The sequence below is a fragment of the Schistocerca gregaria genome, chromosome 4, assembly GCF_023897955.1.
Source record: "Schistocerca gregaria isolate iqSchGreg1 chromosome 4, iqSchGreg1.2, whole genome shotgun sequence".
NCBI lineage: Eukaryota > Metazoa > Arthropoda > Insecta > Orthoptera > Acrididae > Schistocerca > Schistocerca gregaria.
In genome coordinates, this window is record NC_064923.1 from 327,609,404 (window position 1) to 327,621,784 (window position 12,381).

At 44.0% G+C, this 12,381-nt stretch overlaps 1 protein-coding gene across 7 annotated transcripts in view; it reads right to left on the bottom strand.

Annotated features, from left to right (window-relative positions):
• The window catches only part of LOC126365743 (uncharacterized), a 507,155-nt gene that overhangs the window by 167,064 nt on the left and 327,710 nt on the right, over nucleotides 1-12,381 (bottom strand). For all 7 annotated transcript variants that reach the window (XM_050008196.1, XM_050008200.1, XM_050008203.1 and 4 more), the window contains one exon: nucleotides 6,137-6,282. The gene's annotated coding sequence lies outside the window, so the exon portion shown is untranslated. The remainder of the gene's footprint in view (nucleotides 1-6,136; nucleotides 6,283-12,381) is intronic.

A 12,381-nucleotide genomic window follows, 5' to 3' on the forward strand; every position in this document is an offset into this window, starting at 1 on the left:
CTTTCAGCTGGCGAGATGTTACTCCGTTGTGGTGCACATTTCAACAACGTTCGGCAAGATTCACGTCGAACTTCGTCTGCATTATCCGCAGGGAGACGTCTAATGGCTTCCTCAATGGAACTGATGAAATCCGTTAAAAGCAGTGAAGCAGGAGTAGGGGCGAAGTTTAAACCTTTCGCGAGCACTGACATCGTCGCATCGTCAAACGATTTCTCCGTAAGGTTCACCACGGATTTCCGGATTTTGGGATTCCGTAATCAAGGAATCAGTGGAAATACGTCTTGCCGATAATCTTATAAATCGTGACAACGGCTTTCAACTGGATAAAAATTGGAATCCTGTTATTAAAATTATACATTCACAGCGGAATAGACAGCATCATTCGATACTCAGTGACTAGATGATCTTTTACTTTCACCACCGAGGGCAGCACGTACAACTCGGCTATGCCGCACATGTCAAAACGTGCGCGAGAATCGGTATAAATACCGCGACTGCACCTGGGCTCTTCAGTAGTTGTGTACTCACCTGATGATGGCCGGACATCTCTGGTCCGAAATACCGTGGCAGAATGTCGACCGGATCCGGCTGCATACCCGGAAATTATTAGAAGAACAAATACGCCGGGAAAATTTCAGAAGTCACATCAAAGTTTTACCGGTTTTCGGAGCAACCACCAAGATCTTCCTGCTGTGATTTCTGATCACAGATGCAATTTGTGTACACTATAATACCTCAGAGACAAAACGACAATCGAAGCAGTGGAAAACACGTTGACTCACCACCAGCAAAGAAACCGAAGACAATACGGTCGCCCGGAAAATTCACGATGTCAGTTTTCTGAGATGTGAAAGGGATTCTGTTGACAGATTATTTTCCCGCTGGTCAAACAATTACGAAACAATATGTCGCTAACTTCCTGCACTAGGTACACCGAAAGATAAACGAAAAAAAGCCAGGTTTAGAAGGAAGAAAATCATCCTTCATCAACGCCTTCATCAACGTAGTGCGCCCACACATGCGAGTCGTTGCACGGCAAAAATGCTTGAACTAAGATACAAATTGTTCCTACACCAAATTTATTCGCTTGACTTGACTCTATCAGAGTTCCAGACCTTCCCAAAGCTCAAAAATTTCCTCGAAGGACGAATATTCTCTTCAAACGAAGAAATGGCAGCGAGAGTTGGGGTTTTGCAGGCGTGGAGGAATACGATATTAGAGATGGCATCAAGGCACTGGAACGTGGCGGGACCACCTGCATTAGTGTATAAGGAGACTACAATGACGTGACAAAAGTCATTGGATAGCGATTTGCACATATGCAGATGGCGGTAGCAAAGCGTACACAAGGTATAAAAGGGCATTATATTGGCGGAGCTGTCATTTTTTGTACTCCTGCGATTGATGTAAAAGGGTTTGCGATGTGGTTATGGCCGTACGACGGAACTAAAAGACACTGAACGCGGAAGGGTAGTTCGAGCTACAAGCCTGGGACATTTCATTTCGGAAAGTGTTAAGTGGTTCAAATATTCTGAGAGGCACAGTGTCAGGAGTGTGACAACAATATCACATTTCAGGCATTGCCTCTCACCACGGAGAACGTAGTGGGCGACGGCCTTCACTTAACCACCGAGGGCAGTGACGTTTGCATGGAGTTTGCAGTGCTACCAGACAATGAACACTGCACAAAACTAACCGCAGAAATCAATGTGGGACTTGCGACGGACGTATCCATTAGGACAGAGCGGTGAAATTTGGCTTTAATGGCCTATGGCAGCAGACGACAGACGTGAGTACCTTTGCTAACAGCGCGACATTGCTTCTGGGCTCGTGAGTGCCGATTGTAGTAGAGCTGATGGTACGATTAGAGTGTGGAGCTGTCCCCACGAAGCCATGGACGCAGGTTTTCAACAAGATACTATGCAAGCTGATGGTGGCTCCATAATGGCGTGGGCAGTGTTTCTATGGAGTGGACTGGGTTTTCTGGTCAAAATGAACCGATCATTTACTGGAAATGATTATGTTCGGCTACCTAGAGACTATTTGCAGCCAATAACGATGAAATTTTTGCAGTTGACAATGCCCCATGTCGCTGGGCCACAACTGTTCGCGACTGGTTTGGAGAAAATTCTGGACAATTCGAGCGAATGATTTGGCCATCCAGAACGTCCGATATGAATGAATTCCATTGCACATTTACCGAACATAATCGAGAGGTCAGTTCGTGCACAAAATCTTGCACCGGAAACATTTTCGCGATTATCTACGGCTAGAGAGCTCAATATTTATGCAGCAGACTTCGAACGACTTGTTGATTCCGTGTCACATCAGGTTGTTGCACTATGCCGAGCAACAGGAGGTCCGACATGATATTAGGCGGTATCCATGACTATCACTTCTGTGTACACTGAAAAATAAAAAAGATTTGCTGAGGTAAGTCTTTTATTTCTATTCAATTCTGAGAATATTTCAAACTTCTCTCGTACCTGAGCCTACTGTCCAAATTACCGGCTCTACGAACCAGAGGTGACCGGGTTGTGTACCCAAAGGCACCCCATATCATGCCCAGTGCTGGCCCCGTATGACAGCAACAAATGCACTCTGAACCGTTTATTCTCCTTGAAGCGCCACGGGAGGATACGGCCTTCGTGGTAGTGTACACAGTTGAGTACGTGAACATTACTGTGGGCCACTTGTACTTCTCCATGTTTGATTTCTCCATGACAGCGATGGCACCTTCCAGCAGAATAAATCTCCATGCCAACAGGCCAGTCGTGCTGCAGTTATTTCACGAACATGATAGTTAACTAATGTTGATGTCTTGGCCACCAAATTCTCCAGATCTGAACTGAAGGTAATTGAAAATATCTGGGATGTTATCGTGTGCAACCTCTGCGCCCACAACCCACCGCCCCATAATTTACAGGAATTGCATGACCTGTGCCTAAACGTCTTGAAGCCGCCAGCCTCCGGAAATCTACAGAGGGTCACTGCTGTATTACGTTCCAAGGGTCGTCCAATACGCTATTAAATAGATGGTCATAATGTTTGACTCACCAGTGTATGTGCCCTGTGGCACAAGCCATAGTACGGTCTGCAACAGACAGATTTTCAAGCAGATGTATTACGACACCCACTTTAACATTAGAATACAACGTAAACTGTGGGTTAAACTTTATCATAGGAAAAACACAGCAGAATCCATTGGCTGAATGAAAATTTTCGTTTATGTTGATCTGTTTGAACTGAAAGGAAACAAGCTTTCCACACCGATGTGCCGCTTGTGAGCAAGAGAAAAAAATCTCTTAGAGTTTTCTCCAGCCAGCGCTAAGCCAGGTCACACCAGACCAGCATGTCGTGTAGCAAATAGGAAGACAAACAAGCAGACATGATTTTCTGACAGCACAGCACGATGCTGCTAGGACGAGTCGATTCTCTACAAGAACACCGATCAGATTGCTCACATGGCGAAATAGCATAAATCTGAAGCACTGAAAGCCTCTGTTATGACATCGAAGTGTGGCGAAGAACGCTGATGAGACCAGAAAACGCGGAGAAAAGTGCTCATACTCAGCGAGACATAACGCCATTGCTTCAGGCACGCAGCAATAAATATTGAAGCTTCCAAACCCTTAGTCTTTTCAGTTACAGTGATCCAGCTACGATGGAGGCCCCAAATGTGCTGCCCATCATTCGCCAGATGACTTCTGCCTTCGAGATTGCTGCCTGCCTGGTCTGCCGAACCTGTATGCTGTGAGCTGCCAACGTCTCAGCCACTGACGCAGAGTCTTCGGGACTTCTACCTCTTAGCCTCTGAGAGGCTAATTGATGGTGCTTGGCGCTCCGTCAACCTGTCGCTTTATCTGGGAGGCATGTTAAGGGCTGCTGCCGCCGATATGGATTTGGGAACAGACAGCGTCGCCGGCCTACCTCTGGCGGAGGGACATGCTAAAACTCTGCACTCCATCTGCATCCTGTGCAGACATGCTGGAGTTCACTTGGGCACGTGCCTTCGATGTCAGAGAGTGTACCATTGTAACAAGCATTCGAAGATCTGGTGATCGACGGCACTGTACGAGCTACGCCTGCTGCCCACTCTTCGGCACTAAGGTGTTAACTTGAGTGGCCGTGACAGAGACAACAGCCACAAGAATCTGGAGAATCCGCTAAGGGGGTCGACTAAGCGTGTACCAAGTGTGTGCTACATCCAGTGCCCTCTCCACAGCTGCGGAGAAGGTGATTCAATTGTAACACTTACACTGAACAAATGCATCTAGGTGACAAAAGCCAGTGGATACCACCTAATGTTAAGTCCCATAGTGCTCAGAGCCATTTTTTTGAAGCCACCTAATTTCATGTCGGACTTCCTTTTTTAGTGCAGCAACACAACGTGGCTTGGACTCAATAAGTCTTTGGAAGTTCCCTGCAGAAATAGACACATGCTACCTCTACAGCCGTAAATAAATGCGAAGTGTTGCTGGTGCAGGATTATGTCAAATAAATGTTCGATGGGATTCGTGTCGAGCGATCTAGGTAACCAGGTCATTCGCTCTAACTGCGCAGAATGTTCTCCAAATCAGTTGCGAACAATTCTTGCCCGTTGACATGGTGCACAGTTATCCATAAAAATTCCACTGTTGTTTGAGAACATGCGAGTCCATGAATTTCTGCAAATGGTCTCTAAGTAGCTGAAATAACCATTTACACTCAATGATCGATTCAGTTGGACAACAGGACCCAGTTCTAGCCCATATAAACACAGTCTACACCATTATGGAACCACCACCAGCTTCCACAGTGCCTCGTTGATGACTTGGGTCCATGGCTTCATGAGGTCTGCATCACACTCGAATCCCAATATCAGCTCTTGCCAAATGAAATCGGTACTTATCTGAGCAGGCCACTGTTTTCCGGTCGTCTTGGGTCCAGCCGACACGGGTCAGCAGTGTTGCTTGTCCGTTAGCATTGACAACTCTGCGCCAAACGCCACTTATCTCGCTCGTTAAGTGAAGGCCTTCGGCCGCTGCATTGTTTGGTATTCTCGACACACTCTTGACACTGTGCATTTTGAATTATTGAATTATCAAGCGATTTCCGAAACGGAATGTCCTCTGCGTCTAGCTCCTACTACCATTTCGCGTTCAGTATTTGTTAATTCCCGTCGTGCGCTATAACTACGTCGGACACCTTTTCACATGAATCACCTGAGTGCAAACGGCAGCTCCACCAGAGCACTGGCCTTTTATACCCTGCGTACGCGGCACTACTCTGTCATCCTTACATGTGCAATTGCTATTCAATGTCCTTCATCACCTCAGTGTATATATCTTGCTAACGCTATTTCATTAGCGCAGAGGGTGCCAACTAGCTTTTACCACCGCACTGTACGAGTCGCTATCCAGCAACCATCAGGGTATCAGCCTAGGCCCTTACAATATGTTTCTCATCAAAATTTTTCAGTTTATGGGAGAAACTTTATTTACGTTTAGTTGTGCTGCACGATTTTCTTCATCTTTTCTGAATCCTTGGCGCATTAATATACAGCAATCTATCTTCCTGACTTTCTGCTGCTCTGTCTGATTCCTCATGAATGCTGTATTATGATACACTGATAAAGGCGAAGGGATGGAAAAAAAGACCTTATGAAACATCACGAAACTGGATGCTCTTAGAAACTTCCGATCTTTCATATGGCGCTCAGATTGACAAAGGAAGCATTCTACCCTTGCTCTGTACTAGAGTTCGGTTCTTCTAGTGCGTATCAGAAGATAATTTTATACAACGATAGGCGATCACGTTTTTTGGCGAAGTGGGAAAAGACACGCGAGGTTCTAGAAATATGAACAGCCCTTTTAAAAGTATTGTGCGGAGCTAGCAGGGTCTTAAATGGTACAGTACCTGTATTTCCTCTTGCCGTCAAATAAAAACGAAAAAAAAGAAAGAAAAATTCACCTGGTGCGATCGTAAAAATCTGTGACAACGACAATCACAATGGAATGCATTACAGCTGTCTATCAAGCAGCGTATGCTCAAACATTGTTCCAGGACGTCACAGTTTGTAACTCAGCGACATATCTGAAATTTTTGCACAGAAACAAAAAGAGAAAGAAAAATAGGTGCTAACTGCGGTACTCACCTATAGTGAGTCTATCCAAAGTTGTTCTTGAGCACTGACAGAGATAACACACCAGCTACAAGTGATTCCAGTCAGCGAAGTCCAGCACTGCTCTGGAGGATCCAAGAAATATGTTCAAGGTGGTGTGGCGTCCCAAAATAAATATCCTGGAACAGAGAAAACAAAATCAGTGCATAATTAAAGACAAATAGCCTCTTTAGTGCAGTTATACTATCACTACTGGCACGTTGGATAACTAAGCAAAGAACACAAAACTTTGAATCGCCCATATATATATAAACTAGTTGCTCCAATGATTTTATCCATTTATGAGCAGGATAAATTACATTTTGTTTAAGTATCTGTACTTGTGTCTATAGGAGGGGTACAGTGTAAACAGTAGCAGATTATCTCCAGAATGAATTTTCACTCTGTAGAGGATTGCGCAATGAGTTTAGAATTGTGTCACCGACAGGGTTCTCGAACCTAGACCCTTTGCCTTTTGCCGTAAAATGCGCTACCAACGGAGTTATCCATGCACGACTCACCCGCGAAAGGCAGAAGTTCCAAATTTGCGTCCCGATCCGGCACACAGTTTTAATCTAACAGGAAATTTCGGCATACAGTTTGCCAGTCGTTTTAATGTATACCAGTTAAAAACAACTAATGGTCCTAATTGTACGGTTTTACTGTATGAAAATATAGACAGTTGTACACAGTCTTTGAGTCGGCTTTGGACATCGAATGGGATCAGAGGAAGATCTTGATACGCGGGGTACTTCAAGAAGTTACACATCATCATTGCAAGCTAAGTAACCCTTTTCGAATGCTGCACTACGTTTCAAAGTGACATAGATACATGACACACTTTTTCTACATAGTCACCACGTCCCTGTAAAGAATGGTCGGAAGACATTATAATTCGTCCAGTTCCTCGAAGATTGACATCTACTCCCGTGAACATAGATCTATCCGAGAACCGCTGTGTGAACATCCAAATCGTTCGAAAATCGTGAAAAGGTGTAAAAGCGAAGAGCATTGGCGGAGCTGTCATTTGTACTCAGGTGATTCATATGAAAAGGTGTTCAAAAATGGTTCAAATGGCTCTGAGCACTATGGGACTCAACTTCTGAGGTCATCAACCCCCTAGAACTTAGAACTACTTAAACCTAACCAACCTAAAGACATCACACACATCCATGCCCGAGGCAGGATTCGAACCTGCGACCGTAGCGGTCGCGTGGTTCCAGACTGAAGCGCCTAGAACCGCTCGGCCACACTGGTCGGCTGGTAAGAGCTGATAGTGGGGTTCGAGTAAGGCGCAGACACAATGATGCCATGGACCCAAGTTGTTGTCAAGATCCTGTGCAAGCTGATGGTGGCTCCAAAATAAAGTGGACTGCGTCTATCTGGAATGGACTGGGATCTCTGGTCCAACTAAACCTATGATTGACTGGAAATGATTATGTGCGTCTACTTTGAGACCATTTTCAGCCATTCATGACTGCATGTTGCTAAACAACGATGGAATTGTCACTGGGCCACAATTGTTCGCGTTTGGTTTGAAGAACGTTCTGAACAGTGAATGATTATGCCATCCTGAGCGCCCGATATGAATCCTATCAAACGTTTGTGACACGTAATCGAGAGGTCAGTTTGTGAACAAAATCTTGCACCAGTAACAGTTTTGCAATTACGGACGGCTAGAAGGCAGCAAGGCTTAACTTTTCTGCAGGTGACTTTCAACTACTAGTTGCGTCCATCGAAAGGGAGCCCCTGTGGTTGAAATACTTGGCCAGAAAGAAAGGCGAATAGGGGTACAATTACTGACTGCCAAACTGTGGGCCAAGACTCTGGGTTAAACGCAGAAAGTTCCTCAATGTCTCATTATGTAATGGTGTAGTCATCTAACCCATGGCAATTACGTATCAAGTGTTTTGATTGTAATTGTTTCGTGCACTTGACTGTAATAACTGTGTATAGTAGTGTCTCGTCTGTGTTGTTGTCGTCGTCGATGATGATGATGATGATATGATGATGATAGGAAGAGGGAAGTTGAACCTGGTGCCAGTATATAGCAGTAGCAAAAATGGAGCAGCCGAACTTCACGTCCACATCCAGTGGATGGATCTGTACAAAATGCCACATGAGATAATTTCAAGAGATGCTGCGTAGACGAGAGGAATTTTGGGGATCGAGTCTGATAATCAGCAGTTTTACACCACCACTTCTCATCCCCTTGCCAAGTAAATACTGCCGCAGGAATTCTTTTCATTTCTGGTTTCGAACCAGTTACCTCCGAGCCGAGCGCCATCGCACAAGCTACGCAGGTGCTGTTACGTCTCTTGGGGTGAGGTCGTGCGAAGCTTAATTGAGATATGTCACCAAATGGAAACGTTGACATAGGAGGCCTTCTTTTGTGCTTCAGGACGGGGCGTTGTGCTGACTCCTAGATTCATCTTGTCCTTTTCAATTATTTTGTCGCCAATAACGACATCTATGCAGCATTAAGTGTAAAAGAATTCCCTCTGAGTTATCCGTGCGATATACACAATTGGCACTTCACCAGAGGGTGGAGAGGGTAAGTGGAAAACACCACCACTAGAGACAAGCCCTGGACAGTAACGATGGTGTCCTGCGTTGGCTCCAACAGTCACTGACAAGTTTTTTTCTTTTATTTGCCCATATTTGGTTGCACTGACTTTTTACCTGCTGTCAAGGTACTGTGCAGTAGGTCGTGTTATACCTGTTATAATTTCAACGCTGGACACGTATTATATGTGGAACAAGCGAAGGATACCATCCAACTACATCACCTGGTATTACATCACTCTAACGTGTCTTACAATGTGTTATATATTGTAACTAAGTTTTAGTTACGATGTTATAATCCATATTGGTATAATGAGATGGTCTATGCTGTATTGTGTATGTTTATGATTGTGTAACAACTGTGAAACATTAAATCTCTAGTAGTGTCACGTACAAATACTATTTTCTAGGGGCCTTGGATCCAATAATTGAGGGGCATGAAAATCTATGCATAAGTCTGTACATCTGACAGTTTCAGTCACGAACTAGCTGATACGGTCCCTGCCTCTGGTCCTTGCGTATTGTTTTACTGCTGCACTGATTTCCAAGGCGATCGGCTTGGGGTATGTACGAGTACGTCTGGCGCACAGTCAGGTACCTCCATCCAAGCCTTCTCCACTCACAGCACGCCGCTTGATTGCCACTTCGCCCCAGGCTACCACCCCACCCCGGCTGCCCATGGTCCCCCATCTTATTACGCTTCTGGGAGAGAACCGCCGAAATTATCATTTGGCAGACCTTAACTACTATCACTGGTCGGTGCCCGAAACGAGCCAGAGATCCATCTCTAGTCACCTCGATGTCGACGGGACGTTAAACCCTAATCTCTCACTTTTTTTTTTTTTTTTTTTTTCGAACCAGAGAGGACAGATTCATCTTGAGGTTTAGTGACTCCGCACGGTCACTACTCACGCTGCCTGTTTAGTGTCCTTGCAACGGCAACCATAGTTTCCAAATCCATAGCACTTCGCTGTCGTCTGTCTTTGGTATCGCAGTTTCAACAATGATCATATGCTTTTGCAGTTCTTCCTGAGAGTACGTGTCTCTAAGTTACCGCAAAGTTTCGAGCACCACATGTGTAACGTTCAGAATCGATATCTGCGCTTCTAAAATGAGGAATGACATACCATTGTCATCATATACACAACTGCCATTTACTTTGCACTAAAATCCTTATAGATAGGAGGGACGGAGCCCAGGGACTACGCGGACAGGACCTATTAAGGTGGGTTTATATGGGTAATATCTTACGGCAACATTTGCCAGCAGTAACGTTGCCGTCAGCATTGCAGCAATGTGGTCGCAACACGCGGCAGTGTTGCGATATGGCCTGGCAACGCTACTGCCCTTTCAGATAGTTGCTGATATATTGCCAACCAAGGTTGAATGTTATTTAGTATTGCAGGGTAATATTAAAGTGACAATATTTTCTAGACCCAAATTCGGGATACATTAAAATTTTAATAGTGCAAAAAAAAGGAAAAATTAATTAGATGTAATAAAGGCAAAATATCACTTTGTTATGAAAAGTACATTAATTTGTTTTTACTAGTACCTGTTAAGATGAAGAGTGAACCGACATACTATATTTACCAGTGCTGTGAATTTTCTCCAACTTAACTAAAACGTATAATAGAAGATACCAACACAGGTAAAGTAAATATCTAATTCGGGATAAATCGTTTCATGATTGTTAAATGTGGCACAAATAGGTGTTCCGGATTACCTTTGAAAAAATTCTGGACAGAGCTACAAAAATCTCGATTTGCAGAAAGAAGAAGAAGAAAAGACGGATGGTTGCATTAGCAACATCTATCTCTGGTCCTGCCTGTAAATGCTCCCCTCTGACTCTCAACTTTGTTTCTTGCTTATCTCCCGAAAGCACTGCAGTCACGTATCTAAAAGTAAACAATGTCGTTTCGCTTTTGTTCGACAGTTTCGGCGTACATGTAGCGACAATTTTTGTTAACTGTTTTCAATTTTGAGTTTGTTGTTCACAGCAATGGAGAAGTAGGCAAATGGGAGAATTATGAATATCACACACACGATTTATCTACTACCTGAACTATGGAACGCCGGAAGTAATGTATACTAAAACAGCAATCTGAAAAAGGACAATTGGCAAGCTGTTTCCGGTTAGATCGGCATCACGATTTTTTTTTTTTTTTACGTATATCACGTGTGTTTCCCTGTGCTGGTGAACAAGAAGAAAACGTAAATAAAAATTGTATTACTATTTCAGACTTACGTTAGTGAAAACCTTCGGTCATTCTCCCAAAGCATTGCTTACTTCTGCTACCAAGAGGCTTCATGATAATTAGTGCACTTTAAAGAGCTACATTAAACATCTGTACCAATCACGAGTTGCTAAGAACCAAAGGGTGATCACCAATCAGGTTGTATCTGGTATACAGTCTCTCGTATTTGTATCGGGTTTAGTGATTCTCAGACCAATTGCTTGTGCAATATATTGGATATAGTGTTTTGACATACTGGTAAAATTCTGAAAAGGTATGTATCCATCAGTCCACATGTCAAATTTTCCGAAGTATTTCCACTTACTTAAAGAAGAACGCGTCGCTTATTTCTCTTGTATCCCTAACGTTATCCCTTGTACAAGCACTTCCACTAGCCCGCCTTCGTCAATTTTGTTGAAATAGTGTGGCTCCTTGTAAATACTTCTGACCCGGAAAAGTATTGCCGCAAACATTGCCGGGCGATAGCCGCCGGTAACGTTGTAGTATATGTGGCTGTAATTCGTATGGTCGCAATGATGCCGGACAACATTGTAGGCATCTAGTGTCAGGAATATTCAATGTTTATGGGAAGTAAAGGTAACAAATTATTGAAAAATAACATTATTCCACGAGACTGTGTTTTAAATTATTTCGACGAACTACCTTCAGATACTGTCCAATTTTAAGTGTGTCCTCTATGGAAATTGGTATTCAACATCTTGGTTAGAAATAACAACCACTAAGTCGCTTTTTGATCAGAAGTACATTCGGAAGAGACCATGCGTCTATGGCCTTATTAGCGTGAAGTTTAGAAAGTGTTGCAACTTGTGAACAACATAAAAATTCGATTCAAGGAAGAAAAACAAAACAAAAATGTATGTAGACCATACAGTCTATGCGAGTGAAGCAGCAGGCGATAAGCTACTAGTTACTTACAGTAACACATGAGGACACATCGTTGTCAGTTCGTTAGTAAATCGTGTGCCATGAATATTTGTGCACAGCACACTCGTCTAAGATCATCATCTAAAATATACGCTATGTGATCAGAAGTATCCAGACACCTGGCTGAAAATTACTTACAAGTTCGTGGCGCCATCCATCGGTAATGCTGGAATTCAATATGGTGTTGGCCCACTCTTAGCCTTGATGACAAACGTTCAATTAGGTGCTGAAAGGATTCTTGGGGAACGGAAGCCCATTCTTCACGGAGTGCTGCACTGAGAGAGGTACCGATGTCGGTCGGTGACGCCTGGCACGAAGTCGGCGTTCCAAAACATCCATGGGATTCAGGTGATGACTGTGCAGGACAGTCCATTACAGGGATGTTACTGTTGTGTAACCACTCCACCACAGGCCGTGCATTATGAACAGGTGCTCGATCGTGTTGAAAGATGCAATCGCCATCCCCGAATTGTTTTTCAACAGTGGGAGGCA